The 24210-nt window shown below is 33.3% G+C and overlaps 1 long non-coding RNA gene across 1 annotated transcript; it reads right to left on the minus strand.

Annotated features, from left to right (window-relative positions):
• Positions 1-21509: 21509 nt before the first annotated feature.
• On the minus strand, positions 21510-23184 carry LOC138311024 (uncharacterized). The gene is made up of 3 exons (XR_011206509.1): positions 23136-23184; positions 22311-22595; positions 21510-21679 (listed from the first exon to the last, which is right to left on the minus strand). It is a non-coding gene; the product is annotated as an uncharacterized lncRNA (long non-coding RNA).
• Positions 23185-24210: the final 1026 nt, after the last annotated feature.

Genomic DNA, 24210 nt, shown 5'->3' on the forward strand with positions numbered 1-24210 from the left:
TATACTATATCATATATGTATAGCCTCTAACACAGAAATGAGATCCACCATCACATCAGAACCAATATTATAAACTTTACTAATTTTGGTGTTATCTAGTTTAAGCGATAGCATGATCTTAAACAGGTAATTAGCATACGCAATGATGAATTCACAGATACCCGGTATACAGAACATACAATATGTGAATCTCCAGTTTTAGAACAGCATTGCTGGATCAAAAATAAATTACTGCTAAAATAGGTAGTTTAAGTCTAGTTTCTAATCTCAATCATCGAGATCGACAGTTAAAACAAATAAATTTAAACAGTCTAGCTCAAATTCATCTCATTTTAACCAAGATCCACAAACGAACCTAATATGTCCAGTTTCTCATCTCAATAATTCAAACAAGCCGGGTTACATAAAATTTACACGGGCTCCATTATCATTATATATACCCTCATAACCTCAACAAAATAAACATCTATTCCTTATATTTACAGTTTTTCAAGTAAATGAATATTATTTTTCCCGCGGCAGTTGCATATTTTTTATTAAAATACCAATATTTTTTTCTCTCCCGTCATTGTCAACGAATTCGATTGAACAGCTGATTGGAATCGAGTCATTCATAATATTGTTCCCGCCAAAAGTGGGGTCATGACCCCATGTTGCTACACCATTGACTATTCACGAAACAATAGAATCGCCGCGCATGTTGTGCTAACATTATACACTGATAATGATAATACTAGAAAGCATGGTTATTGAGTCCATGACAGTGCAAACTGTAAATATTTAATATATTTTCATTATAGCCAAGATCCACAAATGAACCTAATGTTTCTCATCTCAATAATTCAAACAAATTAAAACGGTCTAGCTTTCATTTCACTTTAGCCAAGATCCACAAACGAACCTAATGTTTCTCATCTCAATAATTCAAACAAATTAAAACGGTCTAGCTTTCATTTCACTTTAGCCAAGATCCACAAACGAACCTAATATGTCCAGTTTCTCATCTCAATAATTCAAACAAATTAAAACTGTCTAGCTTTTCATTTCATTATAGCCAAGATCCATAAACAAACCTAATTAATATGTCCAGTTTCTCATCTCAATAATTCAAACAAATTAAAACTGTCTAGCTTTTCATTTCATTATAGCCAAGATCCATAAACAAAACTAATTAATATATATAGTTTCTTATCTCAATTATCGAGATCTATCGCTAATTCAAAGTTTCAAACAAATTTAAACAGTCTAGCTTTTCATCTCATTATAATCAAGATCCATAAACGAACCTTGGAAATATTTCTAGTTTCTCATCTTACCGTATTTGACCCAGTAAGCACCCATGTCCCTATAAGTGCCCCTCCTCCTTTTTGAGGCCTTGATTTCAATTGCCAAGGCATAAATAAAGACCAAAACTACACAAAACTGTATAGATTTGTAACCATTTTGTCCCATCAGCATTTTTCATTTTTTCAAATTTTTAAATGCTCTGGGCGCTTATTGGGTCAAATACGGTAATTATCCAAATTCACTGGTTTTTTATCTCATTTAGTCAAGATTTACCATTGCGTCAAACAAACGTAATAGGTTTAGTTGCACATCTCGATTTAACACTGACAATTAGCGGCCCTAATTATATATAATGTGTCACATGACTTGGCACTAAAGTGTCACATGACTTCACCATCTGTGTTTTCGTTTACAGGTAACAGGTTTTATCCTGTAATATATACATCGATTCGGAATGTAACGTACACAACTCGAGATCAGTATCATATACATTTACTACGAGTTTAAAATGTTAAAAGGCTTATAGGCCTATAAATACAGGTAAACACAGTAGAACTATATACATCTTAAGTGACAAAATTAAAAAAATGTGCAATATAATTTGAAGCTAAAGAGTAAATATAACACTTTCTAAATATATGGAATATATTATATACACATATACATAACTAAGAACAGATACATAAAATATAGGATAGGTTTCTTGATGGAGAAAACAAAGAATACAGAAGGATATTCATAAATACAATAAATTATTCACATGAATAAATATAGAATATACAGGAATGAAAACAGAATTCAGAAATAATATACATAAAGGAAAAGAGAAGATACGCAAGCAAATACAGACTATAAAACATTGAATACAGGATACAGAATACAGAAATGATAGAATGCATAGATACACAGATATAAAATACATAGAAGGCAGGGTATAGAAAAGATAGAATGCACAAGCATAGCATACAGAATATACAAGTATAGAATAATAGAATATAAGATTACAGTGGGATACAATGCATAGGCACAATACATAATTTTTTTTTTCATGTAGAAAGACATTGAACATAATATAGGTTGTAATTCAAGATTTCGAATACAGAATTAAACCTGCCTTATTGACAATCTTTGTATAAAGAGCACCTGCTCAAAATAACCCCCCTGAATTGTAGTTCCCAATGTCCATATTGATAACTTGATTTGCAGTTTCTCTATGGCTCCTGTGTGTTCGTTTTAGACCAGTTTTAGAATGTCTCCTGTGTGGTATTTATAGACAGGTTTTATAATGATTCCTGTGTGTTCGTATAGACAGTTTTTATAATGACTCATGTGTGTTCGTTATAGACAGGTTTTATAATGTCTCCTGTGTAGTCTCTATGGATAGGTTTTATCACGACTCCTGAGTGGTCGTTATAGACAGGTTTTATAATGACTCTTGGGTGGTCGTTATATACAGGTTATATCAGAGACATCACAGTACATGTAGTTATCTATATCTTTACATAACACGGATGAGATCTAGAGATAGCAATGTACAATGTATAGGGAAGACATTCAGGAAGAAACATCAGAACATTAAATTATACAAATCATAAAAAGTCAAAATTAGGGCCCCAAAAGGAGAGCTCTATATCGCCATTGACATTAACCGAAAAATATAGTAAACAAATTCCTCATAGGCCCACTGCAACAGCGTTTTCTATTCTGATTGCAGGACAATGAAGTTTTGAAAAAAGCTATACAAGTACATACCTTCAGAAGAAGTTATATATCCAAGATTGTAAACACCCCACAACTAAATTTCCACAGGAATACCGTGTTTGCAGAAAATGACGGACAGTCCCAAAAAAACACAAAATCTGATCACGGGCCATTTTCTCCATTAAGCTAGCTGTTGATGCACTTTTAAACTCCGCAACATCGAGGCGCGAACTACATCAAATGTCGGTAATTCAAGTTTTACACAATTCATGCTGGACAGTCGAAATCCTTGGACTGAGGCTAAAAATGAAAGTCAATAGTCATGTGTATATCAGACACCACGAGGCGGGGTACAGCTTACAATACACTTGTATGTGTGTATAATGAAACAGCCGACCACGCATGAATGACTTCTAAGCGCAATAAAATAGAAAGCTGGGCTGCAGAAGCATGGTTAGCATACCTGTGCGTGACAAGAGCGCGCGAAAATGAATGCTGCGCTCTGAGATCTGCGCGCAATGACCGTCATACATTTTCTAGGTGACATGCTTTTTAACATTTTGATTCTTTGTTTAATAAAGTTTTATAGCGAAAGTGTTTTAAACTTTGTTTTCACTGCTATCCATATTCATCTTATAATCTTTATTTGTGTACATATATACTTGTATGTCTAGTAGATTATAAGGGTTATTTGCGAATCGTTGAACATCAAGAATGAACATTATTATAATTCCGACGGGTGGGAATTAAAAATAAGTAAATAGAAAAAAAAAACCTCAAAATCTTGTCTATAGGGCCGTGTCTTCCTAAAATACATGCATGCTGAGCGGTTCGGATTTGACTTTTTAAAGATATAAAACATCGATACATATTGTTTGACCATCAAATGCAAATTACATTTGTATGGCAACTGGTAGGTTATATCACACCAATATAATAAACGAGATGATTCAACTATCAAAAATACGTTACATTGTAGTTAGGCCCACTACCTGTCCGAAACGGCTTTATAATTATGAAACTGGGAATGTAAAACTAGATAGTTAATTTTGTAGAGTCACAAAAGTTACAAGCCTACCGTTATTACTACACGTATCATCACCTTCTGAACAATTTGATCAAAATAAATAAAATGTTAATTTTCATAACACGGGTCGTCTTATGTTTCCCGCCGTCGTCCTAAATACCGCCGGTAGTTGAATTTCACTGAACCAGACAGCTATCTCGTTTTACATTCCCATATTAAAAATTAAAAGCCGTTTCGGAAAGGTAGTTGGCCTTTAACAAGATTCCAAGCTTAAGATACCCATAGCTATGATTGAAATTGTATAGGCACTTACGGTGGTTTTGCGAAAAATCCTATTGACCACATTTCAGCCTCTGAAAAAAGTGTTTTCTTGGATTTTTTGTCAAATAATCTCCTAAAATGTGACACCTATGGTATATTTTTAAACTGGTTTAAAACTGTCCACACTTATATTGCTAAGATGCCAAATACTTCGTGCAAACACAAAACTAAATTAACTGAATCCAGAAACCAGTCTAATTGAAATACAGATCCTTAGAAACGTAAAGAGCATGAGGATCTGTATTTTAATCAGTTTGTCCAAAAACATGTTTCCGTTTTATCCGTTCAAAAATTTTATTTTTTTTTGTTCGTGCTTGGGACTTCAATTCTTTGTCGATTTAATTGCCAAAACTTTACTACAATAATTGGATTTATGATAAGGAATGAAACCTCGTTCATTAACAGTAATAAAAAAAATCTGTTCAAAAGGTATAGAAACAAGGGGTCTCCTTGCCATACACCTACCCATAGGTATAATTAATTATTACATAACTCCATAAAAAATAGATGGTATTAAATAAATTCCTTAACAAATCGTAACGTTAATATATTTTGTAATCAAAAGTAAGGTTCAACTCCTTGTGAAATATATGTATACTCTCAGTGTTTCAGACTGATTTTAAAATCTTTAGGACATTTTGGGATTCTTACAAAATTTTGTAAGGACATTCTCTATTGGAATGATTAAGGATTTTCAAAAACTTCAGGACATTTGGGAAGAGTATTGGCATGTTTGTATTTTGTGAACATTGGTTACTATTTTAATTCAGTAATTATTTAATTTGATTTCCACAAACTATCGTGACTTTATTTTCGTCTTGTGACACGATATAATTTAAAGCTACATTTAGTACTTGTATCTAATCACATCTGTTTCAGTTAATTACTCTACATATCACATATGGTTATTGTAATTGATTCATTTTGTCTTTATAACTCATCTACCTTTGAAGTTAATTATCCAAACTGGTTTTACTAGCACTATGACACTTACGACTCAGACAAAAGATGAGCTGATTTCCTAGTACTGACAAGCCATAATAGAGTTATACATGTCGGGTGTCATCCATTGCACCAATATTGAACATTTAAGGATGTATTCTTCTGAGGTTTCAGTCCCGTTGAAGTCTCGTTTCAAACATAAATCAAAGAAGTTATGCGATTTTCAATATAACTTATCAGTATCTGTAGCAAGTTGCCAGATGCAAATTTTGTCAAAAATTACATTTCTATTTTTAGTAGATTTTTTTATACAGGGGATTTAAGAAATGGCCCATTTAGCGGCCATTTTGAAATTGTGTCTTTTTTCGCTTCAAGTAGAGCCACAGTTTTTCCATTTTTTTACTGAAATTGTTTTTACTAAAATCATCACTGCGCCAGCATTTTTAGCTGTATTTAGCTAATTTTTGCTGCAAATCGTTACTAGGTTCGTAGTAATTAAGATATTGAGCATTAATATGTGAAACGATACACGTTTGTGAGTTTATTTTTACATTTAATGGTAATTTGGGCACTTTTATTTTTTACTTTAAAATACTGAAAAATAACAAAAATTAAAATGGGGCAAAAAAGTAAGCACACGGACCCCCAATTTTTCTTCCTGATTTAGAAAGAACTACCGTTTCCCTATTGATATGCAAAATAATAACAAAAGTTTAATACCAGAACTTTTCCTATAATGGGTTAAATTTGGCAAAAAATGGCTGAAAATGGTGCATTTTGTAGCTCAAAATTAAGGGGTAGGGGTAGCATATGTTGTTATTCTGAGAAAAAATATTAGTCTAATTGATCAAAACTGGTATATTTTTAAAGAAGACTACTAGAAAATGAATTCTACAAACATTCATTCATATCAAACATCTCATTAGGAAATTATGGCTTTAATCGCTATCTCATATGGTCAAAACGGCAAAATTCCCCTTAAAATCCAATATTTTGTCAACTAGGTGTCTTCGAGTGACAAAAGCTCAAAAACGAGCACACGGACATATGGTTTTTCTTCCATTTTCTTTTATGGTACGAACTCCTTTTTCCAAAAATCTATATGAGAAAAAAAGTTTAATACAAGAAAATTTTGACTTCTCAGAGGTGTACACCCTTAATTCCATTTCTCATATTTTGTAATCAGATAAGATCTAGAGCTTTGCGGATCGATTTCCGGACACTCCAGAAATTGCCTTCCGATTCAAAGAAAAGTTATTGAATAAATTCGTATTTCAGTGGCGTAGGAAGATGAAACAAACGTAATGGGGGGCAAAGGTCCACAACACCCCCATAGTGAAACTGGTGGACATATATTTTCTTTCATCACCTATTTCACCAGTGCAGTGCGTTAATTTAGCATGTCATGTCGGATACATATGTGCAATATATACATTATTAATATCGCTCTATGTGTTTTGTTTACTTTTGACAGTTACCAGTATGACATGTTCGGAACGTTACCAATTACGACAGAGTCAAGAAAATAACAACCTTTATCTGTGTATATAAGCAAATCGTTTCCAATAAGTGTATAATGATACTATTAGAGGTTCTGGTGGTTCTATCCATGAGGGTACTTGGTTCAATTCCAAGGGAACCTAGCTGCTGTCATTATACACATTACAATTACATTAATGTATCACCCTTTCCCTTATGACTATATAGAATTCAGATCTATAATATACCATGCTGGTAACCATTTCATTTTCTTGTATGTACTACTGATTGTGTACGTAGTGCTCAAGCAAAAGACAACACATTGATTTTGGAAAAATGTCATAGGTAATTTATTATCAAAATCTACGAGTACATGTATGTACGTACGTGTAGAAACATTTATCACCAGGGGTTATTTTGGTTCTATCCATGAGACTACTTGGTAATTTTTATAATTTTTGTGTAACATAACAGTCAAAAGATACATTGCACAGGCTTATTGGACTGAGTCGATCATCAGTGACCAGGTAGCTCATGATCAGTCCGTAGAGCACTTTAGGCCATGGGCTAGGAGGGTCCCACATGCACCCCCCCCCCCAAACCTCCGAACCAATATTTTTCTTAACCCTTATGACCCACTGATCACAAATCAAAATCGTATAAGTTGGGATAAACTTCCGGTTATGACGTCATCAAGATGGCTGCCATTTCAAATTTCACTAAAAAATGAAAAAAAATAGTCATAACATTGATATTTTTTCAACCGAAGTAGACAAATGAGGTATCAAAATGACCACAATGGAACACTAAAAAACATACAGGACCAAATAACCAAATATATGTAGTGACTACCACCTTAAAGCTCAAAAATGGTAATTTTTTTAGTAAATTTTCATATTTTGCTTGACGCAACAAAAACGTTTTTCAACCGCAAACTATTATTTCTAATTAGTTTTTTGTCCACTTATAAATCAGTTTAAACAAAAAACAAGAAAAAAAAACAATGTTAACATTGTATAAGTTCCGGTTATGATGTCATCAAGATGGCCGCCATCACGAATTTCACTAAAATATGAAAAATATTCATAACATTGACATTTTTCAACTGAAGTAGATAAATGAGGTATCAAAATGACCACAATAGAACAACAAATACAAATCAGGACCAAATCATCCAATATACGTAGCGATTTGTACGTAGGAAATGAAAAAAATGATTTTAAGCTCAAAAATGGTAATTTTTCAACAAATTATTCATATTTTTCTTCATGCAGCAAAAATGTTTCCCAACAATTATTATTGATCGTAATCAGTTATTTGATCTCTTGTCAATCAGTTAAAACAACAACAAAATGTAAAAAATGCAAAAGAGAATTATTGTTATATACCATCATTTGGTTTACAAAGCATCACCGTTTGCATATACAGGTCATATGATAGTGTATTTTTCCCAAACCGCCGAGACTATACAGTTTCCTGGTGTCTTAGAATTTCCTGAATATAATAGTGGCTATTGAAAATTTAAATCTTAACAAAGAATTTTAGGTTGGCTGAATATCTAAGTGGGACTTCAAAATAATTCACTTTCATGTTCGAAATGTTGTACACTAGTAGCGTCTCAAACTGAATTATTACAGCAAAATGCCAGCTAATATTTTATATGGTATCAAATTAAAACTGAGGTAATTCTGTCATACAGTAAATACCATGATACTTTCCGAAACGTTTTGTGCCTTTTAGAATGAGCACATCCAGTGTTATTTCCTGTGTATAACGTCAGGAAATGTCAGATAGTTACTTAACAGTGTCACATATTTCTTTCATTAGTTCTTTGTCTTCGATAGCGATGAGCTAATGAGCTGATGTGACATTACATTACCGGGTTGTCATCGTGGTTGTAGCTTGTCAACCGTCCATGGCCAGAGTTAACATAAGAAACATCAGTGTCAGGGATGTGGGAGCTCTTCCTGTTTCCAAGCTAGTGATTCAAATATCGTATATGATGTTCCACACTATCAGATCCACATTCTGCGAAGGTTTGAGCTGGTTCTCCTTATTTCGTATGAAGCACAATTCCTCATTCTTGTGAACCTTCAGTGACCATAGATGGCACAGGTGGATTCTTTGAGGTCATACATGAGGTCTGCAGTGAAGTTCCACTATTTGCCAAGTCTGAAAAGCACTGTAGAAAATTTTATTTCTGGAGAGTCTTCAATGGTCTCTTTACGCATACACCAGATGTGACACAACCAGCACCTTCAAGAGAGTGGGAAAAGTCAGACCAATGAAAAACATTTAACATTAATGGCCTCATTAATGACCTCGATGATATCACCTGTGCCATTTATGGGCGCACGACGGTCCACTAGATAATGAATGGTACTTCATACAAATTATGGAGCTATGTGCTAAGGAGAACCAATTCCACCATTCGAATGATGTGGATCTGGTGTAGTTTCCATTATGCCGAAGAAGTCTGGAACAGTATATACGATATGTTAGAATCTGAGGGAGATCCCACATCTCTGAACCTATTGTTCCTGATATGAACTCTGGCCAAGGATGGGTTATGAAAGATGACAGGCTAGAACAACAATGGTAATGTACTGTCACATCTGCTCATCGACATTGAAGACAACGCTATGGCTTTCGACGAATTTGATACTGATATCTCGATTATTGTGAAAATTTGGACTACCAGCTACCAGACATGCCGAGTCTCTTCAGTGGATGGAGCAGTGAGGCGAGAAAGCACGTACAATGATAATGGTTATCATTAAAAACCAGTGAAAGAAATATGTGACACTGTTGTAACCATCTAACATTTTGCCTATGCTATGCATAGGAAATAAACAATGAATGTTCTCATTTTCAAAGCCACAAACGATCTGGAAAATGATATAAACAGAAAACACAGGCTTAGGTTACATTTGTTACTCTATCAGTAGGTGTTGTGCTGTAATAAATTTTTTTGAGACGCTGGTCAGCGTCAGCGGTTTCGAGTTCGAAAAATAGCATATGCCCATTATACGCACCTGGTGATGTTTTGTAAACCTAATGAGGGTATAACAATAATTATCTTTTGCATTTCTAAATATTTTAATTTTTGTTGGTGTTTTCATTGATATATTGATTGATAAGAGATCAAGTAACTGATTACGAATAATGATTTGTTGTTGGGAAACATTTTTGCTGCATGAAGACAAATATGAAAAATTTGCTGAAAAATTAACATTTTTGAGTTTAAAATCTTATTTTTTCAATTCCTACGTACAAACTGCTACATATATTGGATGTTTTGATCCTGGTATGTACTTTTTGTTCTATTGTGGTCATTTTGATACCTCATTTGTCTACTTCAGTTGAAAAATGTCAATGTTATGAATATTTTTCATTTTTAGTGAAATTCGTGATGGCGGCCATTTTGATGACGTCATAACCGGAACTTATACAATGTTAACATTGTTTTTTTTCCTTGTTTTTGTTTAAACTGATTTATAAGTGGACAAAAAACTAATTAGAAATAATAGTTTGCGGTTGGAAAAAGTTTTTGCTGCGTCAAGCAAAATATGAAAAATTTACTAAAAAATCACCTTTTTTTGAGCTTAAAATCCTATTTTTTCACTTCCTGCGTAAAAATCACTACATACATTTGGTTATTTGGTCCTGATATGTTTTTAGTGTTCTATTGTGGTCATTTTGATACCTCATTTGTCTACTTCGGTTGAAAAATATCAATGTTATGACTATTTTTCATTTTTTTAGTGAAATTTGTGATGGCGGCCATCTTGATGACGTCATAACCGGAAGTTCATCCCAACTTATGTAATGTTAACATTTTGATTTGTGATCAGTGGGTCATAAGGGTTAAGAAAAATATTGGTTCGGAGGTTTGGGGGGGGGGCGGGGTTGCATGTGGGACCCTCCTAGCCCATGGCCTACTTGGCTAGTGTTCGGAGGGTCCCGGGTTCGAATCCCGGTGTGGACGCTACATTTTCTCCTCTCCTTTTACATATTTATGCTAAAGATTTACTATTAGAAAGTTGTGAATTACATTTAAGTCAAGATTATTTTGAAATACATGTTGACATACAATGTTATCACGAGTCAGCTGACCATGATAATGAGTGAAGTTACACATACAGTATACAGAGTAATTTATCTAAACCGAATGTCACTGTGATCAGCATACAAATGTATAAAGCTGGAATAGCCAGGATTATTCAAGTGAATCAATACCATATAGTTATGAATGGTGGCCTGTTTTGACAAGTTATACACGTGTAATTTTCCATGCCCAAAAAGTATTATGACATTATAGAATTTTTGTTGCAGGCATTTGACCATAGCTATTGCAAAGCTACTGAAAGATGTGCAAGTTTTCAACATCTGGAACTGCATACCTATGCTGTTAATGCAAAGAAATGTACTCCAAAGAAACTGAAGCAGCGTCCAAGGCCGATAACGAGCCCCACTGGATATACACCAAATTCAAAAGTGTTAAGGGTATTGATTTATTGATACTTTGAGAGACAGGTTTTAGAGACTCTTTTCCAGATAGTGTTTCAAATTTAAAAAAGAAAAAAGAGTGAGTGTAATATTCATATTTTTTTCAATTATAACATGATATGCTATAGCCTGTATATCATATTCCCCAGGCTAGGCATGTTCAGTATAATGTAGTTAGGCAATAAAGGTGCATTACACAGGTGTTTTGTATTGCTCCTTAAAATATATGTATTCATATTATTCCTCTGTCAGTCTATAGAATTTCCATACAGTCAATTTTGGAGTTAAGTTCTCCATGATCTGTTATATAACCAATAGTTTGATTCAGCATAAGGCATGATAGACTACAAATTAAGCTAAAGTTGGGATTTTTTAAAATAAATTTTGTAATTCTTCATACAGCACACAAAATCAGCATGGACAGAAGAGAAAAAAAATTTTGCTGGACTATGGAAGGAAGGAAATTGACATGGATTGGAAAGCTTGTGTGGAACACCTGAAATAAAAAAATTCCTGGATTTATAAGATCAGGTTAGACTAGTCTTGGGTAAAACATATACATTTGATACGAGTTTTTATGATGAAGAAAAATCGATTTTTTTCCCGAGCATTGACAAGCAAAAAGTAAAACTATTTAGACCTTTTTCATAAAATCTTATATGAAATCATCATAGACCAATGGAGACTACCATTTTGTCATGACGTTCTCGAAAGGTTACATTATACTAGTGACATATACATCATTCTCAATATTTTAGGAGTTACTATCAATGTCAAAATATCAACCCATGTCAGTAAAACTGGTGACACTTCATCACAGGCTAACAGATACCTCATTTGAAAATCACAGTGAACGGTACTCAACTTCGATACCATACAGTGTATTATTATTCAATTCTGTTGATGCACAGTCAAACCTGTCTATAAAGATCACAACAAAGGACAAGAAAAGTGGTCTTATTTAGCAGATGGTCTTTATACACAGGTTGAATTGTGTTGAAATTGGTCATTGGGGACCCCAGAAAAGTTATTTTATTAAGCAGGTGGCCTTTATAAAAATGTGTCCACTAAAACCTGTTTTACTGTACATTAAAAGATCAAACTAGCTATCACATCTGTTGTCGCACACAGAGTCTTCAGGTTTGCTGTATCATAGTTCAGAGGTGTATATAACAACAGTGATGGTAACCCTGGAATATTGAGAATGACAAGGGCATAGTCACAGAGAAACAAATTTATAAGCAAATTGAGTTTTTATTTTCCAATTTTTAATCCGGAAAGTAGTTACTGTTAAACTTGTACTATGTAATACAAAATTATTGAATTCTTTTGTCTTCTTTACAAAACTTACAGCTGCATCATGTAGGCTCATGTACAACAGGATAAGGTCTGAACTGAACGTGACAGAGAATGAACTTGATGATGGGATGGACATACTTATGGAAGAAAGGACCACAGATGTCTATACACAGACAGCTATTTCATTTCCAAAAGACATGTGAGATTACATTTTTAATCTAGTCATGTCATGTAATATTAAACATAATCTGATAGTCATACACAACTGAAATATCACATAACAGTAGCTTTACGACACGTAATAAAAACTCCAGCTCGACCTTATACCATTTAAGTGTTCTGTTTTGAGCAGAAAATAAAATACAAAATTATTCTTATAAATGTGATAATTATTCTATGGAACACAAATTATGGATAATATTACCATTTGTGTTATCAGAAATTTATGATTAAATTATCTCAGTATCAAAGCGGGCCTTCAATGTATCGTACACACTGTTTTACAACCAACTCTAAATTAATTAATACAGACAAGTTTACTGATGTTATTTTGGGGTCATTGGTGAAACAATTATAGACAAGACTCCAGCTATGCTTTGCATACAAGTGTATCATTTAAATTATTTACAAATTAATGATTGGAGGTTCACAATTAATGAATCATGAATGATGTTAATCATTTTTCAATAGTTATTAAATGGTAATTAAAATATCCATAATATTTTACAGACCTGTAAACTTGGACAGTTTCCTTCCAAATGAGGAGCCACAACAATGGTCTGAACCCGCAAAAGCTATGCTGTGTTTTTTGAGAAGTATGCCAGATCAGAAAATGGAGCTTCAACATTTATATTCCAAAATACAACAAGGACATAGTCATAAGATCCCCCGCCAATGGAAATATCAAAGCTGAAGTAAGTTTGATTGTGGAGACTTATGTGTATGAAAAAACCCAGGAAAAACGAAGTTGAGCTAAAGAAAGATGGAGTATAATTCAAGTAGAGCGGGGCATACAGCCTTGACATTTATATTAGACTATATACACAAAGATGGGTGGAGTTTTGCAAAGTAACATTTACCATTTACCATGATATTTTCAGCAATGTTTCCATGGTAACGGAAAAAGTGCAAAAAATGAAAACCTAAAAATCGCAAAAGGTACTACTAGACCATAAAAAGAATGTGTCTATGAAGTTTCGTGGAAATATCTCTGCTGGTTTTAGAGTTGTGCTCCGGAAATGATTCTCACACAAAAAATCTGCCATTTTCAGCAATGTTTCCATGGTTACAGAAAAGAGTACAAAAAGTGAAAACCTTAAAATAGCAAAAGGCACTACTAGACCATAAGACTAATGTGCCTATGGAGTTCCGTGCATATATCTCAACCAGTTTTCCAGTTATGCTGCGGAAACGAACCTGGTACAAAAATATGATATTTTCAGCAATGTTTCCATGGTTACGGAAAAAGTGCAAAAAAAGAAAACCTAAAAATAGCAAAAGGCACTACTAGACCATAAGAACAACGTGTCTATGAAGTTTCATGGAAATATCTCTTCTGGTTTTAGAGTTATTACCGGAAACGAACCTGGTACAAAAATATGATATTTTCAGCAATGTTTCCATGGTTACGGAACAAATGCAAAAAATGAAAACCTAAAAATAGCAAAAGGCACTACTAGACCATAAGACCAATGTGTGTATGAAGTTTCGTGGAAATATCTCTACTGGTTTTAGAGTTATGCTCCGGAAACCATTCGTACGGACGGGCGGACGGATGGACAGACAGACGGACAGATGGAACCCATTTGTATATCCCCCGCCAACTTCGTTGGGCGGGGGATAAAAAAAACAGAAGTTCTAAAAAAAACTAGAAGTGTTTTGTCTAACGAATCTTTCAACGAAATGAAAACTTTTAAAAATCTGGTTAAGGAACTTATTGAAAATTTTTCACAACTGATCACCATCCTGCTAGCATTGTGTGTGCCAAAGACCAAGTTAAACAACTCACAGGAAATGAATAAAGCTGCTCTACGTATACCCTTCATTTATGCTTGTGCGCTGCAATGCAGAAATATGAAGTTATCAGTCATGCAGAGAATGATATCTTTGTTCCTTGCTGAAGAAAAAGTGCACCAAAAGGTAACTTTGATTAAAATTTGTCTTGAATGAAAAAAACCCTTTATTAGCGCGCCTCTCAAAGAGAGGTGAGACTATAGAGTGTGACCTATCATTGATTTCTATATTAAAATACAGAACCATATAATTGGTGATAGCTATATTGACAATCATCAAATAAGAGAGGGGGATGGGGCACAGAAGTTTTCTAGAGACCAATAATGATGATATAAATGTAATTCCATGTTAGTAAGCTCTGCAGGTCATCAAACCTGGTGTGTTGTTCTAAAGCAGCTCTTGTCTTAATATAACAAAAACCCCATATGTATCTACCCTCCCAAAATACGTATTTAATGATAAGTTCTCCAATTAAAACCAGAGCATTACCTACTAGCTTAATGGTGTAACCTTGTTTCAATAAATTCTGTTGATCTCTTTAAAATTGTCATTAAATAAAGTATGTTAATGAGTTACATGTTGCAAAGAAAAATGAATAGTTGTTTTCTTTTTTACAGATTTATGACCTGCTTCAAAGATTAGGGACATGCCTAAGCTATACTGGAACCCTAAAGGTACTGGAAATTGTGGGTGGTCATTTCAATTCATAATTTATTGAAGCAGTGGTGGAAGGAAAGAGATTCAGACTTGTTGGAGACAACATCAACATCAATTTTCGTACCAATGCTAGCCATGAACGAAAATCAACCACAAACAGCCACATGGAACATTGGTTTGGATCAGCTGCCATCGTGCAAAACACAAACTTTGACCACCTTTCAAATGAAAGTCCACAGACAGACTTATCACTTCCTTGCAGCACATTCATTCCTGACCAAGAATATCTAGGTCAGTTGCGCAGTGATTTTGCAATTTTAATAGCTAGGGTCGTTGTGCCAGTTTTTCCACACTTCGGATTCTTGAAAGCTGTTTTACCCAAACACACATAAAGGAAGAAAATGTCACTGGCTTAAAGGAAAAGAATTGTGTTGTTCCATTGCCTGTCCTACGAAAGAATGAGCAGAAGTATACAGATGTAGTGGACATTCTAGACAGCTATGTGTCTGTTATTAAAGATATCTATACACAGGCAGGAGTGGAGTTTCCAAATACCGTACATGTTGGAGGGGATCAGCTAACTCGTGAACGCTTTTCTGGTGCTAAACGTTTAAGATCTGTATCTCTTACAGAAGATGAAAAGTGCTCTATTCTCAACCCAGTCACCTTTGAGCTTTTCCACACTGAAATGGCACTGTTAACATTATTTTACCACGTTCTATATAATGAAAACTCCACCGATATTGGATCTCTTCACTCTCAGAAAACCAGACTCAACAGACGACACGCAGATGGCAAAGATGTAAAAAACCATTATGACAGTTGCAAGGAACTTGCATCATCTGTAATAGATGCATATATCATTGAATGTGTTCGCTCCTATTTTGGTTTTGAAGACACACAGAGCTCACCCACAGTGAACACAACACCTGTCGACACTAAGGCTTCCAAAAAGGAAATTTACACATGGATGATTTATCCTTTCGGAAAAGTTGCTGATGAAATAATTTGAACACATCCAGCGTACACAGAACTAACCCCAATATACACAGATCTTTGTTCCACTTTCTGATGGTACTCTGTACACTCTGACTGTTCCAGTTACCCCTACACAACAAGTTCTACCAAGTGAAGAACCTGACAGTGTTAACTTGTATGCAAAAAATGTTCTTGAACTAGGATTGCTGATAAAATAGCTCCATGATATTATTCATGTACCAAGCCGGAACAGATTGTTGCCCTGTTTAAAGTACTTAATGCTGGTTTTCAACGGTCACAATAACAGGTCTAAGTATGCGTTGGAAATTCTCAGATTTATTTTCATCAAACAGCAATACTTTCGGAGAAAGTAGCCCATGAAAGTCTGTGTGGTCTGTTTGTGAATACACAGGGCAAAATAGACTCAAACTGCAGACCTGGAAATGGAGTACCAAGTACGCCATACTAAAGATCAGCTGAGAGCTATGTGTGCTAACAAGTCTTACAAAAAGTATGTCTGTTAGAAGTTCAGCATTTGCAGGAATGCAGGAAATTTCCACATACCTGTCCTCCACCCTGGATGTCATTGTCAGGTATAACAGACACAATGTTCCAAGTTCTGCCGAAGATGAACAACTTATCTGCAAAGACCTGCTGGACTTAAAACCATTTCATGTAAAAACCTGGAAGGTGTATGTCTTGTATGAAGGTATCAAAAAGTCCTATCACCAAACTTGACATGGGACATCTTTTTTCATGGATTGAAAGTCATAAAAAACAGCAAGTCATGAATTAGGTTGAACATAAAACTTAAGCATTATGCAAAACTCATTGTGTATTGTTACTCCAGGGTCCTGTTGTTTAAAAGGTGATTAATGGCAATTTTATTTGTACAGCAAATTTTCTTAAGAATAACTATTGGGGAAAATAGCAACAGGTACTATTTATCAAGTTAATCTATTGCTCAAACAGTCATTGATTACATTTTATACTTTAATGCTAGACACTGAATTCAATATGCCAGAAATTATTATTGCTTGTTCTGTACTAAATGGAAAATTATTCACAAGGGTATCACAGTTCAAGAATTTTTTTTAAAGTTTTCAGATAATATGTCAATCACATCATCTGATAATTTCAGATGAACTTCTGTGCAGGTCTCTACACTGCGGTATTGTTCTAGTGCACAATGAACAGCATTTTTGTTGTTTTAGGCTAGGGTCAGTATAGACATATGCAGAACCAATATCATTACATTTGTCACAGCATATGGAGGGAAGACCAGACTCAGATTCTTGGGAATTAGGCATGAAGTACTGTATGATTGTCTTTCGTCGACACTCTTCACCTTTGCAGTATTCTTTCATAGTGTTAGTGACATGTGCTAAGCTAAATCACTGCCATTGTAATACAAGATAGCTGCTGAAGGTTCACCATCCCTTTCTGCTCGTCCAATCTGTTGTACATATGCTGAAAAAAAAAGATAAAACAGAACATGAATACAGGTAAATCTTTTTATAGAAAGGTGTTCTTTAAAGACAGGTAAATCTTTTTATAGAAATGTGTTCTCTATGGACAGGAAAATCTTTTTTATATAAAGGTGTTCTTTAAAGACAGGTAATTTTTTTTTATAGAAATGTGTTCTCTATGGACAGGTAAATCTTTTTTATATAAAGGTGTTCTTTAAAGACAGGTAAATCTTTTTATATAAATGTGTTCTCTATGGACAGGTAAATCTTTTTATATAAAGGTGTTCTTTAAAGACAGGTAAATCTTTTTATATAAAGGTGTTCTCTATGGACAGGTAAATCTTTTTATAGAAAAGTGTTCTTTAAAGACAGGTAAATCTTTTTATAGAAATGTGTTCTCTATGGACAGGTAAATCTTTTTTATATAAAGGTGTTCTTTAAAGATAGGTAAATCTTTTTATAGAAATGTATTCTCTATGGACCGGTAAATCTTTTTATAGAAAGGTGTTCTTTAAAGACAGGTAAATCTTTTTATAGAAATGTGTTCTCTATGGACAGGTAAATTTTTTTATAGAAATGTGTTCTTTAAAGACAGGTAAATCTTTTTATAGAAAGGTGTTCTTTAAAGACAGGTAAATCTTTTTATAGAAATGTCTTCTCTATGGACAGGTAAATCTTTTTTATATAAAGGTGTTCTTTAAAAACAGGTAAATCTTTTTATAGAAATGTGTTCTCTATGGACAGGTAATTTTTTTTATAGAAATGTGTTCTTGAAAGACAGGTAAATCTTTTTTTAGAAAGGTGTTCTTTAAAGACAGGTAAATCTTTTTATAGAAATGTGTTCTCTATGGACAGGTAAATCTTTTTTATATAAAGGTGTTCTTTAAAGACAGGTAATTTTTTTATAGAAATGTGTTCTCTATGGACAGGTAAATCTTTTTTATATAAAGGTGTTCTTTAAAGACAGGTAAATATTTTATAGAAATGTGTTCTCTATGGACAGGTAAATCTTTTTATATAAAGGTGTTCTTTAAAGACAGGTAAATCTTTTTATATAAAGGTGTTCTCTATGGACAGGTAAATCTTTTTATATAAAGGTGTTCTTTAAAGACAGGTAAATCTTTTTATATAAAGGTGTTCTCTATGGACAGGTAAATCTTTTTATAGAAAAGTGTTCTTTAAAGACAGGTAAATCTTTTTATAGAAATGTGTTTTCTATGGACAGGTAAATCTTTTTTATATAAAGGTGTTCTTTAAAGACAGGTAAATCTTTTTATAGAAATGTGTTCTCTATGGACCGGTAAATCTTTTTATATAAAGGTGTTCTTTAAAGACAGGTAAATCTTTTTATATAAATGTGTTCTCTATGGACAGGAAAATCTTTTTTATATAAAGGTGTTCTTTAAAGACAGGTAATTTTTTTTTATAGAAATGTGTTCTCTATGGACAGGTAAATCTTTTTTATATAAAGGTGTTCTTTAAAGACAGGTAAATCTTTTTATATAAATGTGTTCTCTATGGACAGGTAAATCTTTTTATATAAAGGTGTTCTTTAAAGACAGGTAAATCTTTTTATATAAAGGTGTTCTCTATGGACAGGTAAATCTTTTTATAGAAAAGTGTTCTTTAAAGACAGGTAAATCTTTTTATAGAAATGTGTTCTCTATGGACAGGTAAATCTTTTTTATATAAAGGTGTTCTTTAAAGATAGGTAAATCTTTTTATAGAAATGTATTCTCTATGGACCGGTAAATCTTTTTATAGAAAGGTGTTCTTTAAAGACAGGTAAATCTTTTTATAGAAATGTGTTCTCTATGGACAGGTAAATCTTTTTATAGAAATGTGTTCTTTAAAGACAGGTAAATCTTTTTATAGAAAGGTGTTCTTTAAAGACAGGTAAATCTTTTTATAGAAATGTCTTCTCTATGGACAGGTAAATTTTTTTTATATAAAGGTGTTCTTTAAAAACAGGTAAATCTTTTTATAGAAATGTGTTCTCTATGGACAGGTAATTTTTTTTATAGAAATGTGTTCTTGAAAGACAGGTAAATCTTTTTTTAGAAAGGTGTTCTTTAAAGACAGGTAAATCTTTTTATAGAAACGTGTTCTCTATGGACAGGTAAATCTTTTTTTATATAAAGGTGTTCTTTAAAGACAGGTAATTTTTTTTATAGAAATGTGTTCTCTATGGACAGGTAAATCTTTTTTATATAAAGGTGTTCTTTAAAGACAGGTAAATCTTTTTATAGAAATGTGTTCTCTATGGACAGGTAAATCTTTTTATTTAAAGGTGTTCTTTAAAGACAGGTAAATCTTTTTTATATAAAGGTGTTCTCTATGGACAGGTAAATCTTTTTATATAAAGGTGTTCTTTAAAGACAGGTAAATCTTTTTATATAAAGGTGTTCTCTATGGACAGGTAAATCTTTTTATAGAAAAGTGTTCTTTAAAGACAGGTAAATCTTTTTATAGAAATGTGTTTTCTGTGGACAGGTAAATCTTTTTATATAAAGGTGTTCTTTAAAGACAGGTAAATCTTTTTATAGAAATGTGTTCTCTATGGACCGGTAAATCTTTTTATATAAAGGTGTTCTTTAAAGACAGGTAAATCTTTTTATATAAATGTGTTCTCTATGGACAGGTAAATCTTTTGTATATAAAGGTGTTCTTTAAAGATAGGTAAATCTTTTTATAGAAATGTGTTCTCTATGGACCGGTAAATCTTTTTATAGAAAGGTGTTCTATATAGACAGGTAAATCTTGTTACAAAAAGTGGTCTCTACAGACATTTTTTATATATCGTGATGGAAGGACACATATTTATATCTATGGCTGCCGTCTTTAGACAGGTGTTTGTTATATACAGGTGACCTCTATAGACAGGTATTTTTACCTCTATAGACAGGTGAGAATGTCAATTATTATCCATGTACTTACAGTGATGGTCAATCTCGTATAATATGTCCTCGAACCTCAGATATATTTCTGCGATATTCATGTCGCTTTATTATCTCATGTTAACCTATCTAATGTTACTTGTTGGCTTCTAATAACAAAGACTCCCATCAGACATCGTCCTGAATATGATCAATGTCGACTCAAGCCATTAATGGCTTCTCATAATATTCCAGAGTCCTCCACCAGTCTGTTACTATATCAATTCCATAAACTGAATCTCCTCTCATCAGGAGACACAAAGGCAGAAAACTGAACCACATATCGTTCTCACCCTCACATTTCTAATCCTCGGGTGGCTAATTAAGAAAATTTTAAGTTCTGCCATCAGGCCATTTCCATCACATTTCCAATCCTCTGATAATTAATTCTGAACATTTTGAATCCTCTCAACTGGGCCACTTCAATAATATTTCCATAGAATTTCTAGCTGGTCATTTCTGATTATTTCTAATACTCCAAAAATGCCAATTTCCATCACATTTCTAAATCTCCAAGATGGCCGATTAATCTCCATCACATTTTGAATCCTAGCTGCCACTGAAAAATAGCACCAATATTTTTGGTGATTTGACAGGTAGTCATGGTCAAAATATTAATAATTTTCTTAGGTTTAATTTCATATACCTTTGAACCCAATTTGTAAAATTGTGATTCACTTAAACTTAATTTTCTAGTTTTAGGTCTGACTCGCAAAAATATATTTACAAAAATAACCACATGCACTGTATAATTGGATCACAACAATACTTCTGCAAACTTTCTCACAAATTCAGAATTTTTTTATTCCAGTTTTTATTTTAAACTTGTATCAAAATTTCTGTATTAAGCTTATTGTTGTAAGTAATATTTGTGATTATTCATACCGTGTTGTCACACTGAAATTGATTGGCTGGACAGCAACGGTTGCCAGGGTAACGTGGTGGACATCCTTGTTCATCCCAAGCGTCCTTACAATCTCGTTGACCGTCACATTTAAACTTATCACTGATACAATGACCAGTAGGACACTGAATCTGGTCAGTCTGACATTTATGGTACTCTGGAAAACAAAGGGAGATAAATCAGTCTGACATTTATGGTACACTAGTGGACAACAAGGGGAGATTAATTACCAAAGTCGTTGACATCAAGCAAATATCAAATATCAACAAAAATACAATATTGGACATACACATATGTGGCTAAAGATGTTAACTCTCAAAAACGTTCCTGGATATTGTATAATTAATATCATACCAGTACCTTTCTTCCCATTGGGCCTCATGAAATTATCAAAATCCTCTGTTTAACCCCTGAAATCCTTGTCCATATTCATAAAAAAACACAACATTTTATTTTAAGCTCCATTATCAAGACAGGAATCAATGTCAGTTGTAGGTAAAAAGTTTAGTACAAATTGGCCTCTTGGGCATCTCGAAATTACCAAAATTATATTTTCTATCCATATTACATACCAATAACAAAACTTAAAATCCAATATCTATGCAGAAATTCATATCAGCATTTCACATGGTAATTTTAATTGGGCCCTTTGAATTGACCAAACTCCAGCATTTTCTTCCTTAAATTGATTGTCCATATCCATGACAACACTTTTAATCCTATATTGATATCTAAATCAATGTCATTTGTTACCACTTCCACCATGTGTTCATGATAAAAATACAAACCTCCTTCATAACATAAGCCCAAAGAACATCATGTCCTTTGTTGATGTATCTTGTTATTCCAGCTTTGATTGTCGCTGCAGTCCTATCACATGGGCCTTTTCCGTTCTGTGACTCCCAGAAATTATAAGTCTGTACAAGATTTGAATGGAACAAGCTTGCCAGCATATCTCTGTCGACTTATAACATCCGGCATTGTCGGACCAAAGATGAAATGTTATATGTGTCAGTGATATTCCTGATTTGGTTCATTACATCTTTTAGGATACAAACTGTAACGTGACTGTCCTAAACAGAAATGAAAGTTTCATTGATAAGGTAATCATAAACAACACTAGGCATTGGAATCAAAGGGTTGTATATAATATTGATATTTTTACTGTCACATACCAAAGGTATACATTTGTTTTCTAGATATATGTACATGTACTGCAAAAAGACAATGTATGTTATATTGACTATTGACTTGATTCCAAGTGATAAAGTCCATGCAGTAATGTAGAAAAGGCAAAGTATTGAAAGGCAACTGGTCAATCTGGGTTTTTTTTTTTCAGATATAGACATGCATGTAATCTAAGGGAAACTAACATTCAATATACCAGACAAAGTGTGATATATACTATGCTGTAACAGGAAATCATTAGTGGTCCATATCACTAGACATATTCTGAGACAATACTAAACAATCAAATAACTTTTCTTGGACAATATATACAAGTAATAACTAAGACTGGAAGTGAATAATAGCCACATACATAAATTCATTTTCATAGTCATCTTATTAAGAACTTGGGGAATAAAACAAGTATTTATTATATAATTAGTTACCTGTGATATTTGATTTACAAATAAATGTACAAATCTCAGGCTCCCAATGATCCCATCATCTTTCCTACAGAAAACCCATAGTGATGTGCCATGGTATTCCTCTCTTTCCAAACACAGTCACTCTGATCTTCCCTTGAATTTTGTATGGCAAAAACTTTATGGCCCAGTCAAAAACCAAGAAAACTTTGCTTGATGACATTTTCTGAAAGAGTTGTGTTTTTGTTAGGTCTTGGTTTCTTGCAACGAATAATGTGTTTCAATCAATTTTGCTTCAAACGCATTGGTGAAACACTCTACTGTTCCGTGGGCAACTTGTATTTTGGATTCTTGGCCATGAGTTGAACACTGAGCAAATATTTATCACGTACACTTTCCCAAGACGTCATTTTTTCTATGTAAAAGAAGCGTTTCCAGGAGCGTAAATAGCGTAGCCCGGTTTTGTACACTTAGCCCCAGCGGTGATATAGGTGTATAGAAAATAAACATATAATTTGTAAGTAAAGGGAAGTAACAATCTTATAGCCTTGCACACTTCATAATATTTATAACATTGTTTGTCATTTACACTTATTTCTAGAGAGATTGGTATTTTTTATAGCACAGGTAATTGCTACCAATTCTTGTTTACACAGTAATTAAAACTTGTGTAAACTGAAACCTGTCGATACCAACCAAATCTTGTTTTTTACAGTAATTGAAACCCGTGTAATCTGAAACCTGTCTATACTGACAAACTCTTGTAATATACAGTAATTAAAACAGTGTGTAATCTGAAACCTGTCTATACTGACCAACTCTTGTAATATTACAGTAATTAAAACTTGTGTAATCTGAAACCTATCTATACCGACAAACTCTTGTTAGTATAACAGTAATTAAAACTTGTTTAATCTGAAACATGTATATTACCGACACAACTCTTTTTATACAGTAATTAAAACTTGTGTAATCTGAAACATGTCTATACTGACAAAACTCTTGTTTTTACAGTAATTAAAAAATGTGTAATCTTAAACATAAATATACCGACAAATCTTCTGAAACATGTCTTTCTAATATACCGTAATTTAAAACT

The sequence above is a fragment of the Argopecten irradians genome, chromosome 16 (genome assembly GCF_041381155.1).
Source record: "Argopecten irradians isolate NY chromosome 16, Ai_NY, whole genome shotgun sequence".
NCBI lineage: Eukaryota > Metazoa > Mollusca > Bivalvia > Pectinida > Pectinidae > Argopecten > Argopecten irradians.